The sequence below is a fragment of the Pelophylax lessonae genome, assembly GCF_965119305.1.
Source record: "Pelophylax lessonae genome assembly, chromosome: 6".
Lineage (NCBI taxonomy): Eukaryota > Metazoa > Chordata > Amphibia > Anura > Ranidae > Pelophylax > Pelophylax lessonae.
Window position 1 is genome coordinate 157088244 of NC_138773.1, and position 12860 is coordinate 157101103.

General features: G+C 50.0%; 1 protein-coding gene across 5 annotated transcripts in view; it reads left to right on the forward strand.

The window, feature by feature from the left end:
* Positions 1–12860, forward strand: part of USP7 (ubiquitin specific peptidase 7) — a 666343-nt gene that overhangs the window by 201339 nt on the left and 452144 nt on the right. The gene's annotated exons all lie outside the window — the stretch shown is intronic.

The following is a 12860-nucleotide window of genomic DNA, read 5'->3' on the forward strand; positions in this document are numbered from 1 at the left end:
GAATCTTCTTTCTACCCTTTTTTCACTCTTGGGCTCTCAACCCTAGCACAATCTTCACTATTGATATGTATACATGTATACTATATGTTTAATGGAATAAATCCAATTTTCTTTTATATATTGGTGTATCATCACTTGCCCACAAAGTCCCACCCCATTGGCCTGAGGCACCAAAAAAAACCCTTTTCTAGAGAGCAAGAGCATAAGCCCAATGGTCTGTAGAATTGAAGCTGTCTGTCCGTGAACCTCAGAGAAAAGGATTTTACGGTACGACAAAAATCCAGTTTTCTTTTGTTCATTAACGGACACAGCTCTTCATCTTCATGAACATCGGGTATACGCCCACTTCCTGCTATAGGTATTCCATTTTTTTTTCTATCTAGCCAGGAGTAAGGCCCTAGTTCCTGGCTGGGATCTCTGGTCCTGGCACTTTTTTCTTTTTTAATGGAATTTTTTCCTCATTTTGTCTTTTGCGCTTGTTCGGCTGCAACATAGCCCCACTGGATGGGGGCTGGCCTGCGAGTTAAACGTTTCGTGAGAGCGCATAAGAACTGGCTTTGGCCTGAATTGCAGTGTTTCCTCCTGGCGACAGCACACACATTACGATGGAGTGGAGTCCTGTCAGGAGTGGTGCCCAACCTGTTCCTGTTGTGGTATGTAGCTGTCCACCCTCTATCCCGGGTGGGGTGGACGTGGGCCCCTCCCTGGGTTGGTCAAACCCTCGGGCTCCCCTCCCTCTCAGTTCCTGCCCCCCCCCCCCAGCTTGGTCGTGTATTATGGCCCATGCCCCCCATCTGCCCAACCCCCCCGTCCAGGTTAGACATAACTTTTTAATGATCACTTCTCGGGTGGGTAATGGGCCAGGTGGTGGCGCCTGCCAGGGCCCCCCTTTCTGTCAGGATCTTTTTTTTTTTTTCAGCCCTGGGAGCTGGGTGGCACAGCCATTTTCTTGTAGCCTTGTGTGGTGCAGATAGGAAGCCATGTTTTGTAGCCTTGGCAGCCATTTTCCTATGGTTTCCTATTGCAAATAGCAGTGGCCACGTTTTTGGGTTCAGATGGGCAATGATGCAGCAGTGGAAAGCCCTTCCTCAGCATCTAGTGGTGATACAGGGATATTCCTGATTTTCTGCATGGTATGCAGATAGTGCGGGCTGTGTTCTGACCGGTGGTGGTGGGGACTTCCTTGTGGGGTTTTCTCGCCCTCTTTCTGCTCTTACAGCGGTTTTTCTGTGCTGGGCCTTGTGATGCCGACAGCGCGGTGGGTTGTCCCTTGCAGTAGTGTTACTTTTTTTTGTGCGGGTTTCCCTTTCCGTTCTGGAGTCTCTGAAGCATGTTTCACCATCTGATCTACTCTTAGGCTGTCGGGCCCTCAGGGGCCCCACAACTGACTGCACTGATGGCGGTCCTGGAGTCCTTTGGTGTCAAAGTGGTCTTGGTCCTGGGCAAATGGGCTAGCAAAAAGCATGCCCCCACCTTCACCGGCTTCCTCTGTCTCATCAGATCCAGTCTGATTCAACAGCCGCAGATGCGAGTTACTCTTCAGGGTCTGCATCCACGCACACTGCGTGCTCAGATAGTGAGGATGATTCCTCTGTTACTCTAGCCGCACATGAAATGGCGCTAGTGGATGCACTGATTGTATTAGTGTGGGAAATCCTTACATATGGAAGATGCGACTAACGCAGTCACCTTTTGCACCCACAGGTCATTCAAAGCGGTGAGTGTGTTCCCCTTTCTGGCCTTCAAAGTTACATAGTTAGTGAGGTTAAAAAAAGACACCAGTCCATCCAGTTCAACCTTCTTTGACGATATTGTCTCAAAACATTGGGGGGGTCACCAAAACGCGCCTTTGCTCCCTAAGCGTTTTGCAATGCGGTACTCTTATGAGGAGTCCCGCCTAATAAAAAAAAAAATGGATGGTACCTCCTGTAGTGGACCCCCCAGTTTTCAAGGTTGAATAAAGCCGCAGTAATACTGGTTAAAGATTCCCCGGTCTTCTCAAATCCTGCTGATAGGTCGGAGGCCTTGACCTGCCATATGTCCACTGTGGCTGGGTTGGCACTTAGGCCTGGTGTTTACCATCACCTTGATGTCACAAGCTTCGACTGAATGGACCAAAAAATTTTACGCCGGGACCTGGAGGAGAAACACCCCCCCCCAACCCCCCCCCCCCGCTTTTGCGGAGTTGGTGGATTATTTGGTCCAAGGGCTACAGTTCGTCTGTGATGCCTCTTTGGATGCAACTCCCCTGATTTCTAGATCTTTCTCAGCAGTGGTCATGCGGCGCATTATCTGGCTGAAATGGTGGTTTGTGGACCAGGCTTCTAAGAAAGCTTTGTTTGATCTTCTATTCGTGGCTCTTCGCCTGTTTGGAGCTTCCTTGGATGACCTTCTCGAAGGTCTCACGGGGTGAAAGGGTACTCTTCTTAGAGTTCCAAGGGTAAGGAGTCCCGTCGCAGATGGGCACCTTCCTTTTCTCGGCTCACAAGTGGCTTTTTCGCCCCTCAGGGACTCGAGACAAGGGATATAAACCCTTCAGGGCCTTCATTAGGGGTTCCAAGAAGTCTTGGTCGGGCAAACCGAGAGCGGGTTTTTCCAGACCTGCGGATAAAATGTCCTCTGCGTGAAGGGGCACCCTCACCTGTATCGGGGGTGGGGGATGTCCTTGCTGTGTTCCGTATTCGTGGACCTTTCAAATCCAGGATAAGTGGGTCCACAAAGTCATTTGCTCCGGCTACAGGATCAAGTTTTGATCATCACACTTATCCCCAGATTGCGTAAAGGCTCTCTATGGGGCAGTGCAAGATATGTTTCTTCAAGGGGTGATTGTTCCGGTTCTGACGTCGGAAAGTTTTCAAGGTTTCTACTCGAACCAATTTACGGTTCCGTGGAAGGGAGGGCCTGAAAGATGAGGAATTTATCCAGTAGCGCTGACACTCAAAGCCAAATGTTTTATCCCTTTTTCGAACAGGATACAAGCCACCTGCCCTACTCTCCTTATTACACTCCATTCTCCATTGCTTGCTACAAAACTGAGAATTCAGAGTGGGGTAGGGTTATAGGGGAGGTGCCCTAGGGGACAAATATGATCAAATGCTTGCCAGTCTCCAGTCACTTAAAGAGATGGGCCTCTAACACTTGGTGTATGAAAAGGCAGTCATGTTCTGTACTCAGTTATGGAATTTACAGGGAAGTCAAATTTCTTTTTCTCTGACAGATTCTGCACTCCATCCGGTTTTGGCTGTGACCAGTATTGCACAGAGTGGTCTCTTACACCCTCTTCTAGAGTCCCTCGCTAACGCTCTCCACTCCTTTCTCTAATGGATTTCCCCCTTAGCCATGTGCTAAGGGGTTACCTGTGTGGGGGTGGTCGTGATCTGGGCTGTGTCTGGTTATGCACAGTGCCTGGAAAGCCAGGGAGTGGAGAAGCGGTGCTGCAGATGGGACTGTGCTGGATTGGTGAGAGGAGCCAGATTAGGGACAGGGGGGCTAGTACAGGTAGTGGAGCGTTTTTGCCTTTAAAGCATAGAGTACATTATGCTAAGTTTTACCTGTCCACCTGAGCGGGTGGAACAGAGTCTGGGGTCTTACAGTGGCGAAAATAACTTGATCCTCCTGCAGATTTTGTAAACATGCCCACAAAGAAATGAGGGGTCTATAATTAAAAAGGGGTTTTCCAAGTAGGGTTTTTGAGGTGCCATAAAGTTCAAGGCAAAAATAAAAATTATTTGATTTTATTCGTACAAAATATTATAAAATCATAATAAAGGAAAGTTTTTTACATGTTAGTCCAGGCAAATAATTCCAGTTGTTCTCGACATGTTTCGCTGCATATACGTGGCTTCATCAGGAACTACCTAATTCTGGATATTTCTCATGAAAACTAGTAAAGTAATAAAAAAATTAGTAATTACATACACCATCTGAAAATGTTCTCAACTCCAAAAAATTTTCCACAAAGGGGCTTACATTGTTAGGTCCGCAGTGAAGATGCAGAATCCTGTTTTTTGTCCATAAGACATTCAACCAGATATTCAAATGTGGAACTAAATTGGAGACACTTGAACTTTTAATATAGAACTGCTTATGAGTGGATATCAGTGTACCATAAGGGACCACAGAGCCTTGGATTTCAGAAGCCTAAAAAAATCTAGAAGCATAACTCCATTAGATCTAGAATATTTAGAATATTTTCCAATGAATGTATGCCTTCAAAAATCACAGATTAACAGACATATATAAAGGTAAGCATAGAAGATAAAAATCGCTTCATCTAGGAATCACCCAGTATTAATGGGAACCAAAGATTACCCAGGATACTTTGAACTTGAAGTATAGCTATAGAAATATAATCCAATTGTCAAAAATAGAAAACAGTCGAGGATAAGAGACACAATAAGGTCTTGCTGCCTCTGGAGAAAGGGGAAAAAAAAAGACACAATCCCCATATGAAATTATTAGACGGTATAGGATTCAAAATGTCCATTATTATTAACCTAGGATGTCTCCAAAACACAAAGCGGCCTCTTTCAGGATGCCCGCAATGCTGAATAAGCACTGCTGCTGCTTTGCTTCTTTTATTGCTCCTCACCTTCAGCGTGTAAAACGCCGAATAGAGGTGCGGACGCCATAAATAGTCCCCCACAAATGCGCAAGATGGCGCGCGCTGACGTCATGTAACGTCGTGAGTTTATCTTGAAAGTTCCATTGTCCATCATGGCAGAGAAATTGCCAGTAAGTGACACAATGGAAATCTGGAATGTAAAAATAATGTATTTTAAATGATAGACCTATCAACCAAAAAGCCAGAAAACACAATTCAACTGCTATAAACTGAGTTGCAGTTCAGTGAGGTAAATAGGTATCTGATCCCCCTACCAACCAAAAATAATTCTGGCTCCCACAGACTGGCTACAGTATGTGCTCATGTGGTACAGATTAGTCCTGTTAATTTAACCACTTGCCCTCCAGAAGAGTTAACCCCTTCATGACCAGGCCATTTTCTCTTTTGTTCATTGACGGACATAGCTCCTGATTCTTCTTAACCATTGGGTTATACTGCCCACTACAGGAGTAGGACACTATGCAGGAAAAAGCTTGAATACGCCTATGGGCAGTCCCAGGGGGTATGCACCCACTCTCAGCAATAGGTTTTTTTCTGCCTGGTCAGGAGTGAGGACCAAGTTCCTTGCTTGGACCGGCGCCGGATGAACGATCGTGCGGGGAGGGGGGTCTCTGCCTGTTACTCCAGGGCCCACCTTCCAATCGATCCTGTTCTGGATCCTGGGGGGTCCCCATGAGAGTCCTCAAATGCTCTGCAGGCCGCGCGGAGTAGGCGGCCATCTTGGTACACCCGGCGTGCCCATTTTGCGGTGGTTTTCTCTAATAGGAATCAGAATAAGTGTTCCTGGAGGGGTTTTTCATGGGTGGAGCCCCTCTCTATACCAAGGGCTGTTATTCAGATCCTCCCCTTTTGGATCGAGAATGCTGCTGACACGTAATGTGTAGAAGTTCTGGGCCCCCTGGTGCATCTTTGGTACAGGGAGGTGGTGGTGGTCTGGGGGCCTCTTCCTCGCTGCTGGGGGTCTCCAGTGCGCTTTAAAATTGATGTGGACTGTGGGCAATCTATGGTGTTGATTAGAGATGCTGCTAGCACTGTTCACTCACTTGCCGTCGGTGCAATATAAGTATAAAAAAATTTAAATTGTGCTGCGCAAATCTGTGTATTCTATATAGATTTCGTGCATTTATATAGTGTTAAAAATCACTGTGTATGGTCAGACTCTTTAATATTCTTATTATTAGCTGTATGTTGATTATTGTGTTGTAAGGAAGTATGTGATAACCGTGCAAAGGGAATTGTACAATTAAACAAACAACAAATATAAATATCCGATTCCTTACAAATTATATACAGATGTAGATATCCCAAAAGTAATATTTTAAATATAACTGCCATGCAACAAATAAAGTTCAATGGTGTCACAAATATTTATCCAATCCCATAGGCGATTTTTCCTGAGTACAATAGTGTCACAATAAATTATTGTCCAATCCCATGTGTTTTTTCCAACAAATGTGCGTTCAACAATGAGGTGCTCCTAAAATATGGAAGTGTCCCAATCACCGGTGTCCAGGGATATCCTGGTAGTGAACAGGCTCAATATATTGTGCTCCCCCCCTCAGATGGGTGCCTCACCTTAATGCCTGCCAATTGAGCTTGGTAATTGGAAAGCTTGTGTGTGATCCAAATGCTTTTTGGACTTATCAGTTGTCAGTCAGGGTGTTACTTCCTCCAGGAAAAACTCACTCCAGACTGCGATTCAGCTGTTGCTGTCCACAAAATGGTCATCCCTTCAGACCTGTTTGAGAGTTCTGGGACTGATGGTGCCATCCTTAGAGGCGGTCCCCTTTGCTCAATTCCACACGAGGATCCACCAGAAGGAAATCCTTCTGAAATGGAACAAAAATCCACATTCTCTGGACAGTCAGATCCAGGTGACCAGGGGGTCCCTGATCTGGTGGTATCAGTCCCCGATGCTCTGGCAAGGGGTATTTTTCCTCCCTATATATTGGACAATGTCACAACGGATGCAAGTCTGTCCGGGTGGGGAGGGATTCTCGGCAGGTTGTCTAAGAGTCTGGTCCCTAGAGGATTCCAGGTTACTCATCGATGTTCTGAAGCTTAGAGCTATCCGGTCTTTTCCTAATCCACTGGACCGAGCACCTGCAGGTTTGTCCAGTGCGCATTCAATCGGACAGTGCCATGGCTGTGGCTAATGTCCATCACCAAGGGGGCACCAAAAGTGTCCTTGCGGCCCTGGAAGTGGCAGGCATCCTTCGGTGGGGGGAAAACGCTTTTTCAGCTCTCTGCTGTTCACATTCCAGAAGTGGAAAATTGGCAGGCAGATTACCTCAGTCGACAGGCTTTGGTTGCATGGGAATGGTCTTTCCATTTGGAGGTGTTCCAGCTGTTGTGCTGTAAGAATATTTAATATCTCGTGCTCGTACTTCATTATGTCAGAATATTTATAATGCTCTGAATATAAGTGTCTATGGTTAATAAGCAAAGATCTATAAGAAAGGAGAATCTTCAAATATTGCCACAAATCAATATGTCGTGAATTCTTTTTAATTGATTTCTTTTTAAAAGCATATACCAATCTTAGTGAGTACAGTCTACAGTGTGGAATATATAAAAATATTTTTCTCTTACGTCCTCCGACAGTCGCCGCCTCTTCATATTCGTCACATATGGGTATTAGACTTTGCTCCGAAGGAGTAGCTAGGCAACAGAATATGTTAACAATAAAGCTTTAACATATCCCACCCTCAAGGGGTGGTCCCCTCAGTCAATACCCTCCTACTTCCTGCAACCATATCTCAGTTTTAATGTCTAGCTTGTCAGGAGTGGCTGGCTCTCTCTGTGCTGGGACTTTTTGTCCCAGACTCTTTCTTCTTTTTAATATTTTGTTTGAGTTTTCTCTCTACCTTTATTTAGCTGTTATTTTTGTTCAGCATTAGTTAGTTCTTCGGACGAAGAGGATCATGCGGACTGGGTCTCGGGCTGATCCCCCTGATCGCAGGTCGTGGGTCAGTGGCTTCCCAGTCTGCCATCGAGCGTTCAGCCAGGTAACGCTCCTGGCACAGTGAACGACCCATCCCTGTTCGGTGCAGGGATGATTGGTGAGGTGGCTACCTCACCGGACGCTGTGCGGTTTCTGAACCGCCATTGTGTGCGTCTTGACTTGCGACTCTCCCTGCCTCATGTGCAGCGGCTTGTTCGCCTGTGCGGGTTCCCCACGCCATGTGAGGTAAGTGTATCTATGTGGGGACCTGTCTGTCTGGGGGGGGTCTCAGTCTGGGACTGTGTAACCTGCCTTTAATCACACTGCTTGTCTCCCTATCTCTCGGCTGCATGCTGTGGGCTGCAAGGGGGGGGGGGGAGCTGTATGACACTGAGTATGTCAGGCTGGGCAGTGTGAGGAGCTGTGTGCTGTGGGGCATGTTTTTAATGGCATGTTGGGGCATATACAGCGATCGCTGAGGCGATCTAACATGTATCCATATAATGGGATAAAATTGTGTGTGATTTTATGCACTGTGGAGCGGCGATTTCGGCGCCAAACGACGCCATTTTACCGGCGCCCGCTCCGGCCGCATGGTTTACATGCACGGCGGCCATTTTCTTGTAGCCTCCATAGGCTTACATAGAGCGCCCTGGCAGCATCACTTCCTCTCTCCTGGAAGCACCGATCGAGGCAGCAGCAGCAGCGGAGTCTCCTCAGGTTTTATCCTTCTATTCCTGTGTTCCATTGCCTGTATTCAGTCTGTATATTCCCTGTGGGGGTCTCATTGTGCCTGAGTGTGGTGCGGTGGGCTGCGCTTGCCGCGCTTGCTGTAAGGGGGCAGTTAACCCTTGGTTGTCTGGCATACAGGGGCAATGGATTCTCAGGAGGGCAAGTTTCCCACAGTATTGGTGGAAAGCCAGGGGACCGCTGTTTCCCCCCCAGGGGGGGATTTAGCCACTATTGTGGCTGGCCTTGCTGCACAGGTGCAAATGCTGGTGGCTGCTCAATCTACTAAACGGCCCAGAGTTGCTCTGTCCTCTGATTCTGAGGGTGAAGGTGATGGGGCTGTTCTGGCAGGGACCCCCCTATCGGGGTCCCGCTCCTCTCTTGATCTAGTGGGGTCTGAGGTAGAGGCTGAAGTTGAGGGGGTTGATAATTCTCCCCCTGGCTCGCCTGAAGAGCTTGCAATCATGGATGAGTTGATTGCTTCCATTAAGCAGACGCTACGTTTGCAGGACGAGGTGTGTCCCCCGGGTTCCTTGGCGGCTTATGGGACGCAGAGAAAACGCAGGACGCCGCAGGTTTTTCCCTGCAATGCTGATTTTCAGCGCGCTGTTAAGGACCAATGGCGCGATTTGCGCAAGCCTTTTGCGGTACCAAGTAAATTTAAGCTGCGTTATCCTTTCTCGCCTGCCACTGATGAACGGTGGTGTGTGCCTCCGCCAGTGGATCATGCTATTGCGGTTTTGAACAAAGCCACTGCGATCCCTGCAGAGGGATCCCCTGTTTTCCGTGATGCCACGGATAGGAGACTGGAGTCTCTTGCCCGTCATACTTATTCTGTTACGGGTTCTATGCTTAAGGCTCTGTTTGCTTCTCTCATGGCGGCCCAGGCGATCGCAAGTTGGACGCAGATGCTTAGGCGCGTCCTAGTGGCCGATTCGGCCTCGGCGGCGACCCTGGATATGGTGGATCAGATCCACCAGGGTGTCATGTATCTGTGTGATGCGGACCTGGACCTGATTCCGTTGGCTGCGCGTGTGCACAGCGTGGCGGTGTTGTCTCGCCGCCTGGTTTGGTTGAAATGTTGGTCGGTGGACCAATCTTCGCGTAAAACCTTAGCCAATCTGCCTTATGATGGGTCTCGCCTTTTTGGGGAGTCCCTGGATGTGTTGATTAAGGGGATTACCGGGGGTAAGAGCACTCTCTTGCCCCATTTCCCCAAGGCTAAGGGGGCTTCTGGGAAGAAGCATGCTCATTTTCGGCCCCCTCAGGGGTCCTTTCGTGCCTTTCGGCCGCACTACAAGGGCAAACCGTTCAAGGGCCAAGGCTCTCAGAAGAAGCCCTGGTCTGGGAAACAGAAGTCCGGTCAATCCGGACCTGCGGCCCATAACAGTTCGGCCTGAAGGGGCGCCCTCACCCAGTTTTGGGGTGGGGGGACGCTTGCTCGGTTTTCTTCAGCCCTGGTTGGCCCGTGTGAGGGACAGATGGGTTCTGGAAATCGTTCGATCTGGTTACAAGATCGAGTTTCTCTCTCGGCCGGAGAGCAGATTTTTTCCCTCAAATCTTCAACTGTCTCCAGAGCGCCTGCGGGATCTGCACCTGGCGGTGCGGGACCTGAGGGCTCAGGGAGTGGTGGTTCCGGTGCCTCATCGGGACAGATTTCGGGGGTTTTATTCCAATCTGTTCACCGTGCCCAGGAAGGAGGGCAAGGTTCGTCCGATTCTGGACTTGAAAGCTCTGAACCGCTCTGTGCGGGTTCGCAAGTTCCGCATGGAATCCCTGCGGTCGGTGGTGGCCGCCCTGGTTCCGGGGGAATTCATGGCCTCCATCGATTTGAAGGATGCATACCTTCACATCCCCATATTCGAGGGTCATCAGAGGTACCTTCGATTTGCCATTGCGGAGGAACACTACCAGTTTGTGGCGTTGCCCTTTGGGCTCGCCTCGGCTCCGCGGGTCTTCACCAAGGTGCTTGCACCGGTTCTGGCATTATTGAGAGCCCAGGGCATTTCTGTCCTGGGGTATCTGGACGACATTCTGGTTCGGTCTGCGACCAGACAGGGTCTGGAGAAGGACCTGTCTGTCACAATGCACACTCTGCAGGAGTTCGGTTGGACGATAAATGTTCCAAAGTCGACACTGAGTCCGTCGGTTCGTCTCCCCTATCTGGGAATGATACTGGACTCGGTGCAGGCGAAGGTCTTCCTGCCGGAAGACAAACTCAGGACTCTTCAGGAGGAAGTCAGGTCCCTCAGGGACGTTCCACACTCGTCTCTGAGGACGGGTATGAGATGTCTGGGATTGATGGTCTCGGCCTTCGAGGCGATTCCTTTCGCGCAGTTTCACACGCGGGGTCTCCAAGCGGAGATCCTGTCCAGGTGGGACGGGCGACCTCAATCTCTGGATCTTCAGATCTCGTTGAGTCATCGCACCAGGGAAAACCTTCTGTGGTGGCTCCAGTCCCCGTTGGTGTCCGGGGGCAAGTCGTTTCGTCCGATCTCGTGGACGATAATCACCACGGATGCCAGCCTGTCGGGCTGGGGTGGTGTTCTGGGCGTTCTGTCCGCCCAGGGGACCTGGTCGGAGGGGGAGTCTTCCCTCCCGATCAACATTCTGGAATTGCGTGCTATAAGGCTCTGTCTTCATCGCTGGACGGACCGGCTGCAGGGCTGCCCGGTTCGGGTGCAGACGGACAATGCCACGGCGGTGGCCTACATCAACCACCAAGGGGGCACCAGGAGTGCCCGAGCGGCTCGAGAAGTGGCCGACATTCTGTCTTGGGCCGAGACTCATGTCCCGGCGATAACGGCGGTTCACATTCCGGGAGTGGAGAACTGGCAGGCGGACTATCTGAGTCGCCAGACCCTGGATCAGGGGGAATGGTCTCTCCACCCGGCTGTCTTCCAGATGTTGTGCGCGAAGTGGGGTCTTCCAGATGTGGACCTGTTCGCGTCTCGTCTCAACTACAAGGTGAAGAGGTTCGTGGCAAGGACGCGCGACCCTCGGGCAGACGCGTCGGACGCGTTAGTGGCCCCGTGGCATCAGTACAGGCTGATGTACGCGTTTCCACCGATTCAGTTGCTGTCCAGGTTCCTTCGCAGGTTACACTCGGAACGCAGCACGGTGATTCTTGTGGCACCGGACTGGCCTCGCCGGTCCTGGTACGCAGACCTCGTGAATCTGGCGGTCGACGCCCCTTGGCGTCTCCCTCTTCGAGACGATCTACTGTCTCAAGGACCGATTTACCATCCTGCTTTACAGTCGCTGGCTTTGACGGCCTGGCTGTTGAGACCGAGGTCCTGAAGGAGAAGGGTCTCTCTCCAGAGGTCGTTCATACTTTGATCAACGCGAGGAAGTCTTCCTCGGGGAAGGTTTATTACCGTACTTGGAAGGCCTATTTTGCCTGGTGTGAGTCCAGGGGGTTTTCACCCCGCACGTACTCGGTTTCCCGTGTGCTGTCTTTCCTTCAGACGGGTGTCGATCAGCGTTTGGCGCTGGCTACGATAAAGGGTCAGGTGTCTGCGCTGGCCGTTCTGTTTCAACGTCCCGTGGCTTCCAACTCCTTGGTTGGCACTTTTATTCAGGGTGTGCGGCATCTGGTTCCTCCTAGGAGGGATCCTTTGCCCCCTTGGGACTTGAATCTCGTTCTATCTGTGTTACAACGTGCTCCTTTTGAACAGATCAGGGAGATCTCGTTGTCTATGTTGTCCAAAAAGGTCGCCTTTTTGGTGGCGATCACTTCGGCTCGCAGGGTGTCGGAACTGGCGGCTTTGTCCTGCAAGTCTCCGTACCTGGTTGTTCATTTGGATAAGGTGGTCTTGCGACCTAATCCTTCTTTTCTGCCGAAACGAGTTTCGGAATTCCATCTTAATGAGGATATTGTTTTGCCTTCGTTGTGCACGAAGCCTAAACATCCGAAGGAGGTGAGATTGCACTCTCTGGATGTTGTTCGGGCGATAAGGGTTTACCTTAAATCGACTGAGTCTTGTCGTAAGACGGACTCCTTGTTTGTTTTTCCAGAGGGTCCTCGGAAGGGCATGGCGGCTTCGGCCTCTACCATCGCCAAATGGATCAGGCAGACAATTGAACAGGCCTATGCCTTGCAGGGGAAGGTTCCCCCTGTGCCTGTGAAGGCGCACTCTACTAGATCTCTGAGTACGTCTTGGGCTTGCCGTCATGGGGCTTCTGTAGCCCAGGTGTGTAAGGCGGCGACTTGGTCGACCGTGCACACTTTCACAAAATTCTACAAAGTAGATGTTCAGGCATCGGCGGATGCTTCCTTTGGCCGCAAGGTTCTTAGTGCGGCTGTTCCATAGGGTCCCTTGTTGGGGACTCCTGGCTGTTGGGATAGTTTTTTGTATCCCCTGGTTTTTTTGTCTTTTCCTGGGTTGTTGCTCCTGTTGAGCACTTATTTTTGCTGTTGCCCAGCTGGTTTCCTTCCTTTGGTAAGGTTCCTTTCTTTGATGTGGAGACTGCGTTGCCTTTCGGCGCGGATGCGTTTCCCACCCCTCATGTTTGCACTGCTTTGGGACGTCCCCATATGTGACGAATATGAAGAGGCGGCGA